We start from the raw sequence: 22,942 nt of genomic DNA on the forward strand, positions 1-22,942 counted from the left end.
AAGTGGGTTTCTTTAGGTTTGGGTCGTGGCTTTTTTTTCCTCCAATGATTTTTCCTTAGGGTTCTCCTATTTTTTCAGATCTATATGACTATTTTGAGGACTTCTGATGGTAGAGGGGTCATCTATCAACAACCTTATCCTCTATCTCAATAAACTATTTTCTATCATTTTCAATGGTATTTGTTGGCGGTATTAATTTCACCAACTACCCACTATCTGTAGTAACTTCTCATCCACCACCATCATCAGTAGTAGATAATCCACCATCTAGTTGCTTGACTTCACCACCCATAATGAGTGCATTATATTAATATTTAATATGCAATGTAATAAGTGTGGTAGAATTGTAGATAGTTCTCATACCTCTATAAATAGAGGCTTATTGTAATGTATTCAGCAAGGTGGTAAGGAAATATAATTAGTTTCTTTCTTGAGTATTTTTCTTTCATTTTTTCCTTCAAATTGATATCAAAGCAATGTTTATATTCTCAACATGGTATCAAAGCATGAAGAGCTATGCCAGGGAAAAAATGAAATATATGTTGATATGTATAACTATTGTAGCAGTGAATGGAGCTTCTAATGTTTTCTTTATTGCATATCATAAGCTTCTAAAGTTGGAGATTAGTGGCTCTAAAGACATACAGAAGAAAATATGCCAATTTAATGTTTGAGAGAAGGTATGATTTGATTTCACGAACTGAAGTCTAATGAGAAAAAAAAAATTTCTTTGTAAAGAAAAGTTTATTATTGTCAACTCTAGTTGTAACTACAAGTATTAATATGGCATCTGGAAGTAGTATAGCTAAACCAAAAATTCCTATATTTTTTGGTAAAAATTATGAGTTTTGGGCTACAAAAATGAAAACATTGTTTTGTTCTCAAGGCATATGGGATCTTATTGAAAAATATTTTAGTGGACCACAAGATGATTTATTATCATAAGATAAAAAAGATACATTACAAGGTAACACGAAAAAGGATACTAAAGCATTGTTTCTAATTCAACAGTCTTTAGATGAATCATTTTTTCCTAAGGTTTGTATAGCTAAAAAGTCTAAAATTGCATGCAATATTTTAGAAATAATATATCAAGGCACATCAAAAGTCAAGATTGCTAAATTGCAAACTTTAAGGCATGAATTTGAAAATTTGTGTATGAAGGTTTCATACTTAGTTGATCAATTTATAAATCAAGTAATGAATGCAGTTAATCAGATTATATCATATGGTGATGATTTGACTGATCAAAAAGCAATGGAAAAAACACTTCATAGTTTGACTAGAAAATTTGATGCTATTATTGTGCCATTGAAGAATTTAATGATTTGACAATACTCTCTATTGATGAGTTAATGGGGTCTCTTTTATATCATGAATCTAGAATGAAAAGAAATGATAGTTCTTCTTTGGAGAATGCTTTTAGATCACATGTATGAGTTGGTAGAGGAAGAGGAAGTTCAAACTACCATGGAAGAGGAAGAAGGATAGATGGATGTGTGAGTCCAAATCAAGAAGAAAGAAGAAGTTAATCAATTTAGAGTTGGAATAGAGGATGTGGCAGAAGTTCATTCCAATAGCCATCATCAAGGTTTGATAAATCTAGAATTTAATGTCATTATTGTAAGAGATTTGGTCAAATTATGCAATTGAATGTAGAAAGAAACAAGAGGAAATTGAAAATAATGGTGCTAATTACTCAAATGTATCTAATAATAATTCAAGAAGTTTATTCATAAGTTGCAATGTTTCTCAAGATTGTTCTAGTGGTACATGGTTCTTAGATGGTGGATGCAGTAACCATAAGACTCAAAATAAAGATTTATTTGCTAGCTTGGATGATTCTGTAAAATCTAAAGTAAATCTAGGAAATGATAGTAAAGTCTCTAAAATGGGAAAAGGTGTTATCAATGTCTTGACCAAAAATGGAGGAAAAAGATATATTCCTGATGTATACTTTGTGGTTAGATTAAAATATAATCTCATGAGCATTGGTCAACTAGTAGAAAAAGGTTACAAAGTTTCCTTTGATAATGATGTTTGGACAATCTTGGATTGAAATCCTAGTGGTAGGTTAATTGCAAGGGTCAACATGACACAAAATCTAATGCCCCCACTCTAGATTCATTGCATTCAATGAAGAAAGGAAGTTAGTTTTAAGATATTATTCTTAGATCAATCATGGCTATGGAATTTGAGGTATGGTAATCTTCATTTTGATGCTTTGAGCTTTTTACAAAGGAAAATAATGGTGAAAGGATTGCCTCAAATAGTAAAATCACCAAGTTCATTTGAATGTTTTATTTTGGCAAAACAATAGAGAAATCTTTCAAATAGGAGCTTCATATAGAGAAACAAAACTTTCTAAACTAGTTCACACTGATATATGTGGGCATAGGAGAACTCCATCGTTAGGAGGAAGTATATATTTCTTAACATTTATTGATGATTTTAGAAAGAAGACTTGGATATAATTTCTCAAACAAAAGAGTGAAGATTTACAAAAAAATTCAAAGAGTTCAAATCTTTGGCTGAAAACAAAGTGTTCTCTACATCAAGGTATTACGATCTCATAGAGGTGGTGAACTCAGTTATAATGAGTTTCTAAGATTTTAAAGATGTCATGGAATTAAGAATGGTGTAGGCGCACCTAGGGTAAGGTAAAACCCTAATCTAAATATTGGTTTGTATATGGTCTAACCAACCATTGGGGTAATAAGAAGTATTTATAAAGTTCCAAGGTGTGTTTTGGTAGTTTTATTTGGTAAGTTTTGGATTGGGGGTCAAATCTTGTCAATTGTGTCCTAATAAGCAAGATTGCTCAAAATTTGCTCTAGGTGGGAAAAAGTGGTAAAATTCCTAAAAAGGGGGAAAATAGTGTATAAGAGTGGTCCTTATATTAAAACATAATCTCATGAGCCTTTAATCCTTACATGACTCGAATTAAAGGCCAGAATGGAGCATGTATTTTATTTAATATTTTTCCAACTCTATTCCAAGGGTTTGGATAGTTAGGTGTACAAACATCACCAGTAGGAGAGCAATATTGTGAACTAGAACATGGTTTTTGAAGTTTGAATAGAGTTCTTGGATTGAAAAATGACCTATTTTTTAAGCAATAGTATCTTGTGATCATTTTTTGAATCTCTTTGTAGTTGTTTTTCATTTTAATTAAGCATTGTATAACATTTACAAAACTGTTTTCATTTAGGAATCTCATTGTCCAATTTTGTAGTGCAAGCATGAAAATGGGTATGGCTCTTGGCGATGAAGAAATAGCCTCTGTACATAGTGTAAATAATGTGTTTTTTGTTTGTGGAAGGTCAAATTTTATTTTTACAAGTGAGCCCTAGGTATGCAAGCAAGCTTGGCAAGGTGCAAGGAAATGCTTTTAATGGAATTTTGTGACAAACAAAAGATTGGTATGGGACAATCTTGAGTTGTAAATGTAGGATTATTATATGAAGGTATAAAAACTTAAAGGAGAAGGTTAGGGATGGAGTTTGACACCTGTGGTGAAGAAAACATAAAAATTTCCTATGAAACCCTTCAAAGGGCATCTTCTAAAGCCATACTTTATGGTCAATTCTAGAGCCTAGGACCTAAAAAATATTCAAGGTTAGGTCATATGGAATATAAGTCCTAAATACACCAAGGGGTCTTATTCATCATTTTTGTGAGTTATTTCTCTTTCTTTGTTTTTACGAGCTCTTAGGGAAATAAGGACTAACTAGGCAATCAAGTAATTTGTAATGGGGAAACTTAAAATAATGATGCTAAATTATGGAAATTGGGTTTGGACCCTCATTACGAGTGTTAAAACTTGATTCTGGGTCACTTGGTTCATATACTGATGTTTTTGTATACTAGGCAAAATAATGCATATTTGATGAATTGGGGGAAATGGTATTGAAAGTTGAATTGTTGGGAGATTTTCTTGGAGAAAAGGGATCATAGAGGGATCCTCTAGGTTATTATTGGGAGAGAAGACCATACCAAAGCTAGGAGTATCCTAGGAAGAGAAAGAAATCTCTTAGTTAAAGAATCTCCCCATCAAAGTAGCATCAAAGCCTTAAGATTGAGGCTTGTGGTGGTATACTATATTTCAATGAGTGAAGTGGATCTTCCAAGATGGTTACCAATGTAGATTTGGTAAAGGAGGTAAATGAGAAAAAGAAGCTCCTAGAAGAGAAGACCAGGTTTCTTGATGAGGCCCTAGAAAGGGTGAAAGACAAGTTGAAAGAGATAGAAGAAGTAGCCCAAGCTAAGGAAGATGAAGAATTCAGAAAGGGTAAAGTAGTAAGTATGGAGGATGAGATGGTTGGACCATATCCTCCACTTGGTGAGTAGGAACCATTCCTAAAAGCCATCAAATAATTTGGATGAAATATCCTAGCTAATGGTTTCATATTGTTCTTGAATGGATTGAGAGCATTGAGAACTAGTTTGAGTGTGAAGAGACAAAAGAGGCCCAAAAGTTGAGGTTTGCAAAATCTAGGTTGAAAGGTCAAGCTTTGAGATGGTGGAAGTTTGATCAAGAACAAAGAGAGAGTGAGGGGAAGAAGCCTATAGCTAACTGGAAAGCTATGGTGGCAAAGATAAAGGAAAATATCTACCAGAATACTAAGAGATTCAAATTCATAAGCAAAGGAAGAATATTAGGGAAAAGGATCTTGATGTGGCTACCTATACTGAGGAGTTTCAAAAGTTAGCCTTCAGATCAAGGGTGCTAGAAGTAGAGAGCATAAAGGTGGCTAGATACCTAAATGGCCTTAAATGGTCCATCCAAGATCAGTTGAGTTTGTTTAGCCTCACCGCTCTACAATGTTTTTTTAGAATGGCTAGAAAGGTGGAAGATAAACTGAGGAAGAAAGGGGACTCAAGTTCCAAGAACATGGGTAGAGGAAAATAATTTAGAGGTGGATTAAGGGGAATTTCTAGTGGCAAGAATAATGAGCAGAGAAGCTATGGAGACTCTAAGTGGAATGAGTAGGCCATTGAGACTAGTTAGAGGGGAGGCTCTAGTAGAGGTCGGGGATCCAACAATGGTGGCAGAGGTAGATATGGAAACAATAGTAGAGGCTCACACTTTAGAAACATGAAGTATTATAACTGATGTATGTTAGGACACCCTACTTACAAATGTCCAAAAAAGGAATCATTTTCCTATGGGGATAAAAAGATCACTTACATCCAAGAAGAAGATAATTAAAATGAAGGAGAAGTTGACCTTGATTTTGAGAAAGGATAGAACCTCATGTTGAGGAGAGTATTGGTTAAGAAGTTAGTCAAAGATAAGACAAGGTAGAGAAGAGCATTTTTTATAACAACATGAAAGATATTAAAAAATGTATGGAAAGTGATTACAGACTTAGGGTCTACTAATAATGTCGTGTCATAGGAGCCAATACAAAAGATTGGTTTGACCAAGATTCCACATGTGTGTTCTTATAGGGTGACTTGGTTCAATAAGGGGTAGAACATCCTAGTAAATGAGTAATTGTGGGTAGAAATCCCCATTGGAAAGTATCAAGACAAGATCTTGTGTGTTTTTCTTCCCATAGAGGCTTGTACCTTGCTATTGGGAAGACCTTGGGGGTATTATAGGGAGGCAGTGCATCATGGGAAGGACAAAAAGTATTCCTTCAAGAAAGATGGAGTCACTTATATGATCTAGTCTATAGTGAAAGAAGACAAAGTGGAAAAGACTACTTCTAAAACACTACTCATGAGTGCAAAAGAGTTCCTCAAGGATGTGAAGTAGGGTGAAGGAGTACGATATGCCATTATATTAAAAGCTAAGGAGGATAAGTCATCTTCATCAACACCCATAACTATAGAAGTGCAAGGGTTATTAGATTAGTTCAAATACATCATTTGTAATGGAGCACCACCAACCTTGCCAACAAAGAGGGCCATAAGTCATAAAATTGACTTCATACCAAGAGAATCACTACCAAACAAAGCTTCTTACAAGATGACTCTAGAGAAGAACAAGGAGATTACAAGGAAAGTTCAAGAGTTGCTTGATTAGGGGTTGGTTAGGAAGAAAATTAGTCCATGTGCCATACCAGTGATCCTAGCACCCAAAGAGCGAGGTAAATGGAGAATGTGTACTGATTCTAAAGCAACTAATAGGATCACCATTAGGTACAGATTTCCTATTCCTAGGATAGAAGACCTAATAGACTATCTAGGTGGAGCTATCTACTTCTTCAAAATTTATCTTAAAAGTGCATACTATAAGATTAGGATGAAAGAAGGGGATGAATGGAAGTCTACATTTAAAACTATTGAGGGTCTCTATGAATTGTTACTAATTCCATTTGGCCTTACCAATGCATCAAGTACCTTCATAAGAGTCATGAATCACGTCTTGAAAGACTACATAGGGTTGTTTGTTGTTGTATACCTTGATGACATCCTCATGTTCAGTAAGACAAAGGAGGAATATATGAAACATCTAGAATTGGTGTTGAGAAAGATCCAAGAGGAAAACCTAATAGTAAACTTGGAAAAGGGAGAGTTCATCAAATTAGAAATTGTGTAGCTAGGGTTTGTAGTATCTGAAGGAAGTCTTAAGATGGTAAAGAAAAAGGTAGAGGCTATTTTGAGTTGGCCTACCCTTAGATCTATTACTAAGGTTAGGATTTTTCATGGATTAACATAGTTTTATAGAAAGTTTGAAAGGAGGTTTAATTAAATTTGTGCACCTATGAATGACACTATCAAAGGGGGCATGAAAACCATGTTTATTTTGACCAAGGCAATAGATGCAAGTTTTGAGAGACTGAAGAAAGAAGTGGCAACACAACCTATAATGGTTTTGCCTAGTTTGAAGAAACCATTTGTGGTGGAGTGTGATGCAAGAAACATAGTAGTTGGGCCAATTTTTAGCTAGGAGGGCATACTCATAGAATTTTTTAGTGAGAGAATTAATGAAGCAAAGACAAGGTACTTAGAAAATGACCTAGAGCTCTTTGCCCTTCTCGAAACACTCAAGAAATGGAAGCACTACTCGTTGTCTAAAGACTTTTTTTTCTTCATAAAAAAAAAGCCCTTATTTTCATCAAATCATAGGAGAAGCTAATTATGAGACACATTAAGTGGATGGAGTTCTTCCAATGCTATAGTTTCACAATTAAACATAAGAAGGGGACAAACAATAAGGTGGAAGATGATTTGAGAAGGAGGTTGCTGACAGTGCAAGAAATTAAATTGAAGAGAATTAGCTAGGATGTATTCAAAGATCTATATGAGGAGGATACTAATTTCTCAGAGGCTTATAAGGTATGTACTGATTTTGCTAATCATTTCCATAGTGAATTTTTTGAATACACCTTACAAAATGGATTTTTATTCAAGGGACAATAGTTGTGCATCCCAAGCGGGTCCATGAGAGAAAATCTCATACAAGAGAAGCACAATGGGAGCATGAGTGGGCACTTTGGTGTGAATAAGACTTTGGACCTTGTGAAAAGGTTCTATTATTAGCCCAAAATGCAAAGAGATGTTAGGAGGTATGTGGAGTAGTGCAATATATGTCAGAAGTCAAATGGAAATTCATCAAATGTAGGGCTCTACTTGTATATGAGCAATGTTAGTATGCTAATAGAAACCAAATTTAAATAAAGCTTCTACAAACTAAACAAAATTCATAAACTTCAAGATAGACTAAGATGAGCTCTCAATTGAGAATATGAGCCATTAATGGGCTCTCTCAATGAGAAGCTCTCTTGTTGAGTAGCTTTTTCTAAATAGATGGGATGTATGCTCAAGCTTTATGCTTCAAAATGGGTTCAATGGATGATGGTAGATTTTTGGTGTGGATAGATGGCTTTAGTATGGATTTGGCTCTCAAAATAGCATTATAACTTTACTTCATGGATTGTGTTATTTTGCAAAGGGGAAGGATCTAATTTATAGGCAAGAGGCTTGAGGGATTGAGGGCTAAGATGCAAGGATGGGAAAAAGCTCATGGAGGGCTTAGATTGCATAAGAGGAGAGCACATGGATTGTGCTTCCTTACAACCAATCAAGGAGTGACACATGTCACATGGTGAGAGGATGGAGGAAAGGGGAAGGATGAGTCAACAAAGGAGGCTCAAGGGATAAAATCTTCATAAAGACCCTTCATAAGTGCTTTGTAAGAACATTTATGACTTTGTGGGCTTTATAAAGTTTTGTGGTTGAAGATATTTTGAGGGTGATGATAGCAATTTCGACTTGGACTTGATTAGAAAGGTTTTAAACTTGTTTAGGCTTGTGCAAATGATTAGAGGATGGATTAGGATGGTTTAGGATTAGCTTAGGGATAGGCAAGTGGATGGCATTTAATGAGGGTGGGTGAAGGAGGAGATATTTGTTAACTTTGGCTTGGGTTAGCAAGTCTTAACCCATGTTTAGGGAATGTGACAAGGTTAGGAGGGGATTAGGATTAGGGTTAAAGACATCTTCTAGAAGAGTCTAGGCTTTGGATGAGGATGAAGACTTTCTAGAAGAGCCTAGAACTTCCTAGGATAACATTTTATGAAATAAATAAAGTTTTATTTATTTCAAGGGTTTGGGTTGAGGAGATATTTTTAATAAACATGAGGATTAATATTTAATCTTGATTAAATATTTTGAGTTGGGATTAGGGGTAGGAAATGATGGGATTAGCCTTTAATCAAAATTAAAGAAGGATTAGAAGATTTTGGAAGAGGTTAGTGGTCTTAAGGAAATTGGCCAAGTTTTGGGCAAAAAATAAATTTTTTATTTATTTTAAGATTTTTTGTCTATTTATTAATTAAATAATTAATAAATAAGGAAATAATGTTTAAATAAGATTTAAACATTTTTGGGAGGGATTTATTAGTTAAATATTTTTAATTAACATAAAGGGATTTAATGGCATAAAAATTAATTAATTAATTAATTAATTAATTAATTAATAAATGATGATGTCATCAGGACTTTTTTCAGAAAATAAAAATATTATTTTCTAAAGGATTTTTAGGTGTCTACATTTTGCCCCTCTTTGATGTGATGCCGCAAGTGGCATGGCATCAAAGATAAGAAAATAAGATGCCCAAGGCTAGAGCAGAAGAGGAGAGAATGGGTTGTGAGATGCCCCCTCAAGAAGGCGGCGGGGAGAGAAAGCGAGGCTCGACGACTTCTTGAAAAGTACAAGAAATCTCGGATGAGCAAGGAAACTTAGATTGGCAAAGAGAAGGGGATGAATTAGCTCAAACTCTCACTACGGGAGAATGATAAAGGGAGAATCAGAGGCACAAGAGGAAGCAAGCTTAAGATCTCAGGGATTGCAGAGGATGAAGGAGCGGAGCGCTATAAAAGGAATCCAAGATAGGGAGATGGATGAGGGGATTATAAAGCCGATGCAATAGGATTTCAAAGAGTCAGATTGGCAGAAGATGGGTTTTGGAGATCCCTAGGACTAGGATTGTGGATCTCGAAAGATGAGGCTTGGTGGATTGATTTGGATTGGTGGACCCTAAGACTAGGATTGTGGATCCCTAAAGCTAAAGGTGAGGAGTGATTCAAAGAGATACTGATGCATAAGCTGGGGTAGGAGAGACGGATGCTGGATATGGATGGGGAATAATGGAGATGAAGGGAAACCATTGAAGCTTTTTGAGCGGGGGGATACTTCAAAGAGAAGTACCACCATGTAGTTGAGCACTAGATTTGCTATAGGACTGTTGGTTAATTACCAATATTACCAAGAACATCAAGGCCTTTTCACCAACTATCCAGAGGACTGACGAACTGACTCAAAACAAACACGCAAGGATTGCCCCAGTATCACACATGAATCCTAGAAGAAGTAGTGTGGAAATGACATTGGGTAACCCACAAGCAGAAAAGAAAACACGCAAAAGACGTGATCAAGACCTTACGCTCTGATTGTCCCATTCGCAGTATACCATGATATGGAAGATCGTGGCAACCTTGAGGAGGGAACATGGAGATTGCTTGGAAAAGATATTTCAAGACCCAACAGGGAAGAGTCCAAATCAAAAGAAAGAAAAAATCCAAAAGAGAACCATTTGCCAACTAGATGGGTAGGACGAGGTACTAACGGACCAAGATCAGGCATGAGGAAAGCTATATCCTGCAAGGACCTGTCGGAGAGCACCTAAGCTGGTGGATTTGGATGAGTGATGCATCTGGCAAGCTGAACTAAGAAGGATAACACTTTGGTGATAAGAGATCTAGCTAAAGGATGCATTGGAATAGCTAACCAAGGGTTGTGCGATGTGTGCAAGAGGCTGATCAAGGAGGAACTAACATGAAAGTTGGATAGATAAAATGGTACTAAGCTAAAGAGGATGTACAAGCTGATGGACCAAGATATTTACAAGATGAAGCTGACCAAGATAGTTACAAGCAGGCAAAAGCTTAGGATGATAGGATAGCGGGATGGTTCGATGTTGTGCAAGATGCAAAAGCTAAGGGTGGGGTGATAGCGAAAGATATGGATTTGGCAAGATGCATCCAATGATGATGAGAGATTTTGTGACCAAGGATAGCTAGAGGAGTAAGATGAGATGGTTGGATAGGATGGTAGATAGCTAGGATTATGATGGATATAAAGAGATGACATTGGGTTTGCATGAGGATAGCCTAGAGCTAGATACCAATGACAAGGGAGGATGGACAAGACAAGATCTCCAAGGAATATAGTGCCCCCAATTAGAAGATAACATGCGGAAGGAGGTCTTATGATGGATGTGATAAGATTCAAGCTAGGATGGAAAAGAGGAAGGTGCTAGGGAGATGGATGATAGCTGGGATGATTGGCTGAAGCTGCAGAAGATCAATGGATGGTGTGAGATGGAAGCTGGAGGATGAAAGATAGGTGGATAGTGATAGATAAAAGCTGGAGGATGAAAGATAGGTGGATAAATTGGAAGATGGAGCTGGATGGCAAGATGTGACCAAAAGCATGAGGATGATAGGCTAAGCTGGGATGGCTAGATTACGCATGATGCTTGTTTGCCAAGTTTTCATCATGGTACTTGTCCAAGGCGCTTGAATTGCCAAGTTTTCACCAGTGGACGCTTTTTTTTTTTTTTTTTTTTTTGGATAGGAGCAATGTTCCAAGCAGGCAAAAGCTTCCAAAATGTATATGAGCAATGTTAGTATGCTAATAGAAACCAAATTTAAATAAAGCTTCTACAAACTAAACAAAATTCATAAACTTCAAGATAGACTAAGATGAGCTCTCAGTTGAGAATATGAGCCATTAATGGGCTCTCTCAATGAGAAGCTCTCTTGTTGAGTAGCTTTGTCTAAATAGATGGGATGTATGCTCAAGCTTTATGCTTCAAAAAGGGTTCAATGGATGATGGTGGATTTTTGGTGTGGATATATGGCTTTAGTATGGATTTGGCTCTCAAAATAGCATTATAACTTTACTTCATGGATTGTGTTATTTTGCAAAGGGGAAGGATCCAATTTATAGGCAAGAGGCTTGATGGATTGAGGGCTAAGATACAAGGATGGGAAAAACCTCATGGAGGGCTTAGATTGCATGAGAGGAGAGCACATGGATTGTGCTTCCTTACAACCAATCAAGGAGTGACACATGTCACATGGTAAGAGGATGGAGGAAAGGGGAAGGATGAGTCAACAAAGGAGGCTCAAGGGATAAAATCTTCATAAAGACCCTTCATAAGTGCTTTGTAAGAACATTTATGACTTTGTGGGCTTTATAAAGTTTTGTGGTTGAAGATATTTTGAGGGTGATGAGAGAAATTTTGACTTGGACTTGATTAGCAAGGTTTTAAGCTTGTTTAGGCTTGTGCAAGTGATTAGAGGATGGATTAGGATGGTTTAGGATTAGCTTAAGGATAGGCAAGTGGATGGCATTTAATGAGGGTGGGTGAAGGAGGAGATATTTATTAACTTTGGCTTGGGTTAGCAAGTCTTAACCCATGTTTAGGGAATGTGACAAGGTTAGGAGGGGATTAGGATTAGGGTTAAAGACATCTTCTAGAAGAGTCTAGGCTTTGGATGAGGATGAAGACTTTCTAGAAGAGTCTAGAACTTCCTAGGATAAGATTTTATGAAATAAATAAAGTTTTATTTATTTCAAGGGTTTGGGTTGAGGAGATATTTATTAAAAATATTTTTAATAAACATGAGGATTAATATTTAATCTTGATTAAATATTTTGAGTTGGGATTAGGGGTAGGAAATGATGGTATTAGCCTTTAATCAAAATTAAAGAAGGATTAGAAGATTTTGGAAGAGGTTAGTGGTCTTAAGGAAATTGGCCAAGTTTTGGGCAAAAAATAAATTTTTTATTTATTTTAGGATTTTTGGTCAATTTATTAATCAAATAATTAATAAATAAAGAAATAATGTTTAAATAAGATTTAAACATTTTTGGGAGGGATTTCTTAATTAAATATTTTTAATTAAGATAAAGGGATTTAATGACATAAAAATTAATTAATAATTGATGATGTCATCAGGTCTTTTTTTCAGAAAATAAAAATATTATTTTCTAAAGGATTTTTAGGTGTCTACACTACCAACCTCTCCCCATTACTAATAGGCCTTGGAAATGCATCAGCATGTACCCCAAAGTGGGTTTACCAAGGACTAGGATAGGGATGGATAGTGTATTTGTGGTAGAAGACAAGTTCATCAAGATGAGCCACTTCATCCCATGCAAGACAACACATGATGCAAGTAATGTTGTCAACCTATTCTTTAGAGAAGTGGTTATGATACATGGTTTTCCAAGGAGCATTGTGGCTGATAGGGATGTCAAGCTAATGGAACACATTTCAAAGACCCCATGGAAGAGGCTTGGAATAAACCTAGCAGATAGTTCTTCCTACCATCCTCCAATGAATGGTTAGAAAAAGGTAATAAACAAGGTATTGGGAAACCTATTGAGGTGCTTGACTAAAGAGTATGGACAAAGTTAGGAGGAAGTCATTCCCCAAGATGAATTTGCATACAATGAAAGAAATAATAGGAAAATAGAGTTAAGTCCTTTCCAAGTATTGTATGGAACTCACCCAAGAGGTATCATGGATTTAAGGGACCTACCTTCACATGACAAGATTAGTGGACAGGCTGATGAATTTGTGCAATCAATGAAGTAGGTGCATCATCAAGTGAAGAAAAGTTTGATGGAAGCAAATCAAAAATTAAAGGAGAAGAAGGATAAGGGAGAAGAGAGTTGTAGTTTCAAGTGGGAGACTTAGTGATGGTGTATCTAAATAAGGCTAGGTTGCAAAAAGTAATCCCTAGCAAGTTGTAGATGAGGATGATTGGGCCATGCAAAATCTATGAGAAGTATGGTCCCATTGCCTACAAGATAGATCTACCAAAGGACATGGCTCTTTATCAAGTCTTCAATGTTAATAACCTTGTACCCTATAAAGGTCCTAAAATGGACAATATAGAGAATCAAGAAGAAATGAACAAGGATGTCATAGACATGAAGTCATCTGAAAAGTAGCAAGCATAGGTTGAGAAAATTTTGGATTCTATGGTGAAGAAGAGCACAAGGAACAAAGTCTACAATGAAAATTTGGTGAAATGTATGGATTTAACAGAGGTTGAGGAAGCTTGGATTACTAAGAGTGATTTCAAGAAGCTTGGCATCAACAATGAGTTCTTTTCTCCAATAGTACCTTAGGCTTCTTCTTGTGGGACGAGAATGGTGTAGGAGCACTGAGGGTAAGGTAAATCCCTAATCTAAATTTATGTTTGTAGATGCTCTAACAAACCATTTGTGTAATAAAGAAACTCTATAGCTAAGCATACTCAGGTTGGAGTAGTACTAGGATGGGTGACCTCCTAGGAACTCCTGGTGCTTCACTTGTGTGAGGATCACCTAGATCCAATGCATGATAAGTGTTCCATTTATTCTCATGAGGGATGGATTCATGTTGAATCACTACTCATGAAACATGGGTCACAATGACTTTGACTCAAAATCACACGGTTAAATTTTGATAGGAATATCACAATTTGACTTGTTGTGGATATTATCTTTTACTTATCAATTGATGTGCTTAAGGGGATTTCTACTGATTGGTTCATAAGGCACAAAACTCAGTGAAGGTTTTGAAAATGGAGTTACAAGCTTTGGGTTTAACCATGGAGGAAACTCCATACTTAAGCGCACTTAGGCTAGAGAAATACTGGGATGGGTGACCTCCCGAGAAGTCCTAGTGCTTCATCCCTATGAGCATCACCTAGATCTAATGAGTGCTAAGTATTCCATTTGTTCTTATGAGAAATGGATTCATGTTGGATCACTACTCATGAAACATGGGTCAATGAGTTTGACTCAAAATCACATAGTTAAATCTTGATAGCAATATCACAATTTGACTTGTTGTGGAAATTATCTCCTACTTATCAATTGATGAGCTCAAGGGGCTTTCTAATGATTGGTTCATAAGGTAAAAAATTTGGTGAAGGCTTTTCAAATGGGTTTACAAGATTCATGTTTAACCATGGGGGAAACTCTGTAGTTAAGCGCTCTCAGGCTAGAGTAGTACTAGGATGGGTGACCTCCAAAGAAGTCTCAGTGCTTCACCTCTATGAGCATCACCTAGATCCAATTAGTGATAAGTGTTCCATTTATTCTCATGAGATATTGATTCAAGTTTAATCACTACTCATGAAAAATGGGTCAATGAGTTTGACTCAAAATCACATAGTTAAATCCTAACAACAACATCACAATTTGACTTTCTGGGGAAATTATCTCCTATTTATCAATTGATGAGCTTAAGGGGCTTTGTACCACTTGGTGAAGGTTTTGAAAATGGTGTTACAAACTTTGGGTTTAACCATGAAGAAAACTTTATAGTTAAATGTGCTTAGGCTGGAGTAGTACTGAGATGGGTGACCTCCTAGGAAGTCCCAATGCTTCACACCTCTGAGCATCACCTAATTCCAATGAGTGCCTAGAATTCCACTTATTCTCATGAGAGATGGATTTAGGTTGAATCACTACTCATGAAACATGGGTAAATGAGTTTGACTCAAAATCACATAGCTAAATCTTGATAGTAATATCACAATTTGACTTGCTATGAAAATTATCTCCTACTTATCAATTGATGAGCTTAACAAGCTTTCTAATGATTGGTTCATAAGTCACAATACTTGGTGAAGGTTTTGAAAATGGGGTTGCAAGCTTTGGGTTTAACCATCGAGGAAACTCTGTAGTTAAGTGTGCTCAGGCTACAGTAGTACTAGGATAGGTGACCTCCTTGGAAGTCCTGGTGCATCACCCCTGTGAGCATCACCTAGATCCAATGAGTGCTAAGTGTTCCATTTATTCTCATGAGAGATGGATTCATGTTGAATCACTACTCATGACACATGTATCAATGAGTTTCACTAGTACATTTTGGCAAATACGTGACTATGTGACTAAAAATTTTAGTCACACCACTAAAACTTTTAGTCACATGACTAATACTGATTACATTCTACTATTTCTTTGCAATTTATAACCACAAGTGACTAAATAGGTGACTAATTTAGTCATAAGATAAAATTACAAGATAAAGCAAATAAAATTGACTAAATAAACTATCAAATAAATGACTAAATAAGTGACTTAAAAATTAGTCACCTGAACAAAAAATAACTAAATGACTAACTAAATAGTTAGTCAACCAAATAAAAATGACAAAATGGTTTTTTATTACTCCTTTAAAATATCTTTCATCAAATGAAGGGGTTAAAAATTATTTTCCAAGCTTTATCCTAGGTGAAGTTATGATCGAGTAAGAGTTTGTGATGATGATATTCCAAAACAACCTTCAAAGTATATTATGTATATCAGGAGTTTCTCGAAGTAGTACCGCTTATTTTAAATAAATTGGATTGCTCGAGAAGGACTTAACAATTCGTAAAAAGGTGGGAAAGGAATTCAAATTATTCGACAATGGATTTGAAGTCATAAGGGTCCTCTACAACAAAGCCAAACTCCAAGACATCCTCATCAATAAATTCAAATTATAATTTAAATATTTAAATTGACCTAATTTAATAAATTAATAATAGATTGAATATTTAAAATATTATGTGTTCATTCATCAAACATTAATTTTTTATTTTTAAAAATAAAATAATAAAATAAAAATCATAATAAATTTTAATATTATAATTAAATTTTTATCTTCAAATCAAATTAGCCAGGAAGTTAATGTAATAGTTGATTCTTAGGATTTCTTTATATTTATGCTAGTAAGGTAATTTTAAATCTTGATCTTTTAGACAACTTAATACAAAGGTTATGAAAAAATGAGATAGTGCAAAATAAATAAATATTTTTAAGGTTAGAGATTTCTTTTTATGGTGCAATTAATGCTTGAACAATGAGTTCTATTAAAAGAAGGATATAATTTTTCATGGAAATTATGGATGTCTTATGACTGAATTCTTGATAGAGGAATAATCAAAAAAAGATCTTAACAATGTGAGATTTGAGTTATAATTTCTGGATTTGATTGTGTGTAGTTTTTTACCATCAACGTTTCGGATCATACTACATGATCCATCATCAAGATGCAAGAGATTTTTTGTTCTTCTTTTTCTCTTGCATCTTGGTGATGGATCATGTAGTATGATCCGAAACGTTGATGGTAAAAAACTACACACAATCAAATCCAGAAATTATAACTCATGTTACTGGATTGTGGAAATCTTATAGATCTGAATGTGAGATTTGAAATTTGTTTAAAATATCTCTACTATATTTCAAATGTTTGAATTTACTTTAATATTAAACCTATTAAATATAATGTCAATAATTTCAATTTAATATTTTAATATTAAATATATAAAATTTACTAAATATTAAATACACTAAATAAATTTAAAATCTATCATAAAATATGAAGTGACAAATATATCATAGCACTGATTGATTTAGAGTGCATTAACTTTTGAAGTCCGCCGATGATAGGGTTCGTTGACTCGACTTCATTCTATCATTTTTCATTCTCTCAACATCTAAATCTCTTCCTGTGATCTTCGACCTCCTTTCTTCTCATCAATTTCATAGGAATTGGGATTTTTGAGACATTTTGGTGGGAATTTGAATGAAGCTTTTCTCTAGACCCTAAATTCTTATATATATATTCCTGATGCCATTACAGGTACGCTGTAATTTTTTATGTTCTTTATTCCTTAAATCTACATTTGACTTACCCAAACTGGGACTTCATTTGTGAAATTTGTACTTGAAAGGACGCTTAATCATTAGTTTGAAACTGTGTAATTAACAAGCTTTTTCCTTAGAATGGTGATTTATTAGATTCTTTCAGGGAAAATTTATGAGCTTGGAGTTGATTTAGGCATAGTGAAACATAAATAAAAAGATATCTAATCGTGGTCGATTTATCTCTATGTTCCAAATCTTATTGGATATGCAAGGATAGCGGCTTGTGAAAATACGAATCTCCATAGGTTGCCTCTATAATGAAAGTTTTGATATTGTCTGGTAACTAAAATTGCTTGATCTTTTCCTATAGCAGATCTTTTAAGTATCTTAGGATTATCATTATAATCTCCAAACCTAAATTATGAACCCTTTGTTCCCTTAACTTTAGGAAAATTACTTCTATCAATCGGTATTCAAATACTTCCAACTGAATCAAGTAGAACATCCTCCATGTCATAATCAGTGTCAATATAAGATTCATTCACATCTAGCCCCTCCGCATATCATGAAAGCTCATCTGGTCCAATGTCTTGATTTCCCTGATCTCTAGCATCCATCAATTCTATACCAAAGTTCATATCACAGAGGTAGATATTTCATGATCTAGATTCTATTGGTATAAAACTCACTATTTACTTTAATTTTGGAACTTTCTCCAACTTATTATTGTCACTGACACAAGAAAATATATTGTTTTGGTATCAGATTATGCCTTTCTCCCAAAACTCCTTCCTTGCTGATGGTGCACAAAATATTGAATGATTGTTTTCATCCTGTATTTCCTCTTTACTATGTAGGAATTGAAGTTTCTTGTCATGATTAGTATCCTCAACCTTTATGGAAGATGCCTTGAAAGAAGATATTTCAATATCCGCATCCTGGTTAGAAGCTTCAATATGAGTCTTACCTAATTATAACCTATCTTCTCCCTCTTGATCCAAACAAATATCCACCAGAGAATCTGGCAATTTGTTGGAAAGTCCACTATCTCTACATTCATAATTGTTTGTTTTTGCAATCATCTTTTTAGAATCTCTAATTCTCCCGGGAAGTCCCGGTGCTTCACCTCTGTGAGCATCACCTAGATCTAATGAGTGCTAAGTGTTCCATTTATTCTCATGAGAGATAGATTCATGTTGAATTACTACTCCTAAAACATGGGTCAATGAGTTTGACTCAAAACCACACAGTTAAATCCTGATAGCAATATCGCAATTTGACTTGCTGTAGAAATTATCTCCTACTTAACAATCTCTAATCCTACGTATCCTCTAAACAAAACCAAAAGATCTCGAAAAAACATGTCTGCCATCTTCTTTGAGATTTGTCCTTCCATTTTTATTAGTGGTGTCTCCCAAGTGAAGAGAAGTTGTGAACATTTCTTGATAAATAAGCTTACCAACAACTCCTATGAATGAACTACAAAAATATGTAGGCATGGAACTTGTTTACAAGCTTGTTAGAAAATCGATAGGCCATGGAACCTATTTCATGTCATATTAGATACAAATTACTGAGAGAAGATGGACCCATGGACTTGACATAGAACCTACTTTTATCATCCTCTCTTGCTTGTTCAAAGACACCCACACAAACTTGCTAGGACACTTCCATGCTCGTCCTCACTTGTGGAACCATCTGTTGTGCATAAATGTGCCATGGCTGATTGCCTATCATAAGAGGATCTGATCGAGGGTAATCACAAAGAGACAAGCTCTTCTTATTCAGCTGGTTTGATCCTCCCTAACAATGAAGAAAGCAACACTTTATTTTCATTCTTGTCTATCTCTTTTTGGAATGAGTTTTTGTTATTCTTTATGCTTCTGTTCTTGCTGTGGATTCCTCTCCTCTTCACCTCCATAATCTTTTCAATGACAACAATAACACATCACTGTCTCTTCACCCCTACCATCTCTTTTCCAATAGACCTTCACTACTTCATCTTCACAACCTTTTGAACAACAACCCATTGCCAGGAGGACTGATTTTCAGATTTTTCTACTAAAAATCAATGATGTAAGCTATATTGAGGGTGTGATTCAATTCTTAGAAGAGCTATTGAAGATCATAGTCAGTTATCTATAGTAGGCTTTATATTGTAAAAAATAGTCTTTCATAATAAGAGTTTTTTGCAATTCTACATTTTAGAATCTATTTGCCTAGATAACAATAAATTTAGGCTATACTGAGTATAGATATGTTGTTGCCTAACAGGCAGGAGAGAAGAGTGATTCTGAATCTGATTTAGCACTAGCTTCTTATATCCATGATGGCCAAAATATCTTGGAGATGCCAGACACATGCATTAGCAAGTGCTTTGTACTGGTAAAATTTCTATTTCAAAACTATAAAGTTAACTACCTCTAGCCAGTTGTAAATTCTTGGATGGATTTAGCCATGGATATTGGAGAAATGAATTATTTTTAATTGGTGTTGATTATCATACCTTATATATTTATGGGTTACTTCTTTAATGAAAAATTCTTGGGATGGTGCAATTGCAAAGATTGAAAAAGTGTGTATAGAAGTGCTCAAAGGTTCTAAGAAAATTCTTTTAAGTAGGAATGACATTTTGTTTGTTAGGATATGTATTGGAGAGATTTTGGACGATGTGTGACAACAAGACTAAGTGCCTTGAAGTCTTGAGCAAGATGCAAAATCTCGTGAAGCAAATTTTGCAGTTGAATGAGAAAATCCTAGAGTAGGAGGCAAAGTTAAATGAGAAAATTCAATGCATTATCATAGGAACCAGCATGTGAATCTCCCATAGTTACACTATCCTAAGGGACGAGGGATGATGAAATGGGGGGACAAGTTTCTAGGAGGGGGGGATAGAGGGCTCTTACTTTAGGGACAACATGAGGAGGACAGGGGGATAGGGTGAGGGAGGGGTGGGGTGTGGTATATACTATATACTATACATATGGTACTTAAAATGCTAGTTATGAAAAGATGTATTGCAATATAAGTCTTAAGATATAAAATGTAAAAGAGTAAATACTTGAACACTGCATTGAATATAATGAAGTAAGAGCTATCTTGCTGCTATAATATTCAACAGAGAGCTCTTAGCAATCTAAAAGATTTGATAATAACAAATTGCATTGAATTAGAGAGATTCCTTCAAACTTTGGGCAACTTAGAGATTTAACAACTTTGTGTCAATGAGAATGTTCTGCTTCAAGAACATTTTCCTTAAACTTTGAACAACTTATAAATTTGACAAATTTGCAAATATGGGAATGTTCTACATTAAGTAGACTACCTTCAAATTTTGGCGATCTGAAAAACTTAAAAGAATTACATTTGACAACTTGTTCTAGATTAGCAGAGTTTCCTTCAGACTTTAGTCAACTATAATATTTGAAAAAGTTAAATTTCAAGTCGTTCTGGGTTAAAAAATGCGCATTAAGCTTGAGAGATCCTAGAGATGGAGGAGATGGATTTGACAGGCTATTGATGTAGAGGAGCATTCAACAACCATCAATCTTCATTAACAACATTTGGGTCCATTCAACAAGAATCTTGAGGCAATCACATTGAGACATTTCAAAACAATTTCTCTATCAATGTGATAAATAATATGGAATCATGATGGGATATTTAGTTCTCAATATAGTTTCTCAGAACTCAACACATATCAGATGTAAATCAGTAATCTCCAAGGTCTAACTTTTGCAATAAGTCACATTCTTTATTAACCATTACAACTAGTTATCATCTCAATATCCCATGCATTCAAGAGGACCCATTCCCTCAATGCTGAACACACATCAACCTATCATTCCATCTGCACACAAATATCTTATCCTTCAAGAACCATTAGTGTGTACTAAATACATAACGTCACTACCTTTGTAAACATTTTTCAGCACCAAGACATTGCCCATACAAATTCTATTTGCTGTCCACAAGATGTTCCTTCTAAACAGATTCATAAACCTATTGTATTTCAATTTAATAAAAATGAACCATTTCATTCTATTTCACATCAACTAAGAATCTCAATCACCCATTTTAAATAAATACCATATTAAAATATCTAGTTGTTGACTGCCTTTTATTGATAATTTCAACCGTTACCTAATCTTTGATCAGAACTCACACATTGGATTTCTTTGCAATAACCACAAGGATCTGTTTGGGTTGTCTTGACCCTAACAAAGTAGTCATACACATCAAAAAAACAAATATTTACATTAAACAAAACACTGTACTCAATCTCAGACTCTATGCAGTACAAAAAGAAAATAAAATTCCAGAATTCTTTGCTGTGATAGGCTGCAGTAAGACATCAATATCTTCCAGAATATAATGAATTTTTCCAATCGCTTTGGTATATTTCTTGGAAATTAGGGTGGTCACGACATATCCAAAAATTAAGGAAATCCAATGGTCCATTAATATTATATGCCCCTCGTATCGGGACAGATTTTTCTGTTGAACAAAACAAAAGCTCAAGAAATTCATTTTGTTACACTAGGCTAAGACATCACGTTTCTAATGGATGCCACCATCTCTGATCATGAAACTAAAAGCATTAGAAGGTTCCTTTAGTCTACTATAGAACACAGTGGTTTCATACATTTTAGTTGGCTAAAACAAAAGATATAGTAAAACTCTTGACTGCAGGTTTGTTCACGACAGTCTCCAAGCAACTTTCATCACATCTACTTAAACCCAGTAAAAATTTCATGGCCAGATCTAGAATTAGTTTTTTCAGAATCTTAACACAATATCCTTAATTGCCCTATCAAAACTAAACTTGAACCAATCCATCTATGCAATCAATAGTGCATGCAATAAATCCATGAATAACGTGTTAGTTTATTCAGAATCTTAACACAATATCCTTAATTGCCCTATCAAAACTAAACTCTAAGTTGCCGGATTCATCCCCTGCTGCCCAGATTCGGGTCCGGGTCCGCATGGGTCCGGATTCGCCCCTGGGTTCGCTGTGGGTTCGGGCAGGGTCCTTAGTTTTGACTGTGGATTCATCCGGGTCCTTGCTGGAGCGAACCTAGACGAACCCACAGTGAACCCGGGGCTAAAAACAACTTTAAAGAGTGTTTTTTAAATTGTTTTCTTCTATAACTCTTAAAGGAACTTAATAAAAAATATTTCACTCGTCTAATCCCTTATGTCAAGGAGGAGGACGATGATATAGCAGCATATGGGACTAGTGGAACCAGATTGGGTTCCAATGATGAAGCTCTAGATATAGTTGCAGTTGGGGATGAAGCCATTGATCTCTCATTTTATGATGATCCAATTGACCCTTGAAGGGCATTTGATACTATGATTATTGATAAACTACTAAATACTTTTCATCTATCATCATGTTTCAAACTTTATTATTTGATGAACTAGTCTTTGTTTTGCAATTTAGTAATTCAATGTATTATTTGATGAACTAGTCTATGTTTCGCAATTTAGTAATTCAATGTATAATTTTCTTTACAATCATGAAGATAGATTAATGAGCGAGTATTTAATGTTTTTAGATTCAGGTAAAATCATGTTTTGAAGGGACCCAAAACCCTTTGGCATTTGGCATTGATCAATGATCAAGCAACAATTGTTCATATTGTGAAATGATTTTGTTTTGCAACCATGCATGCTTCTCTTCTGTGTGTGTGTCTACATATATATATATATATATATATATATATATATATATATATACTCACAAACCCACCCATGAACCCAAATGGGGAAAAAAAA

This window comes from Cupressus sempervirens, chromosome 6 (assembly GCF_028749045.1).
Source record: "Cupressus sempervirens isolate cs-2001-9-10 chromosome 6, ASM2874904v1, whole genome shotgun sequence".
NCBI lineage: Eukaryota > Viridiplantae > Streptophyta > Pinopsida > Cupressales > Cupressaceae > Cupressus > Cupressus sempervirens.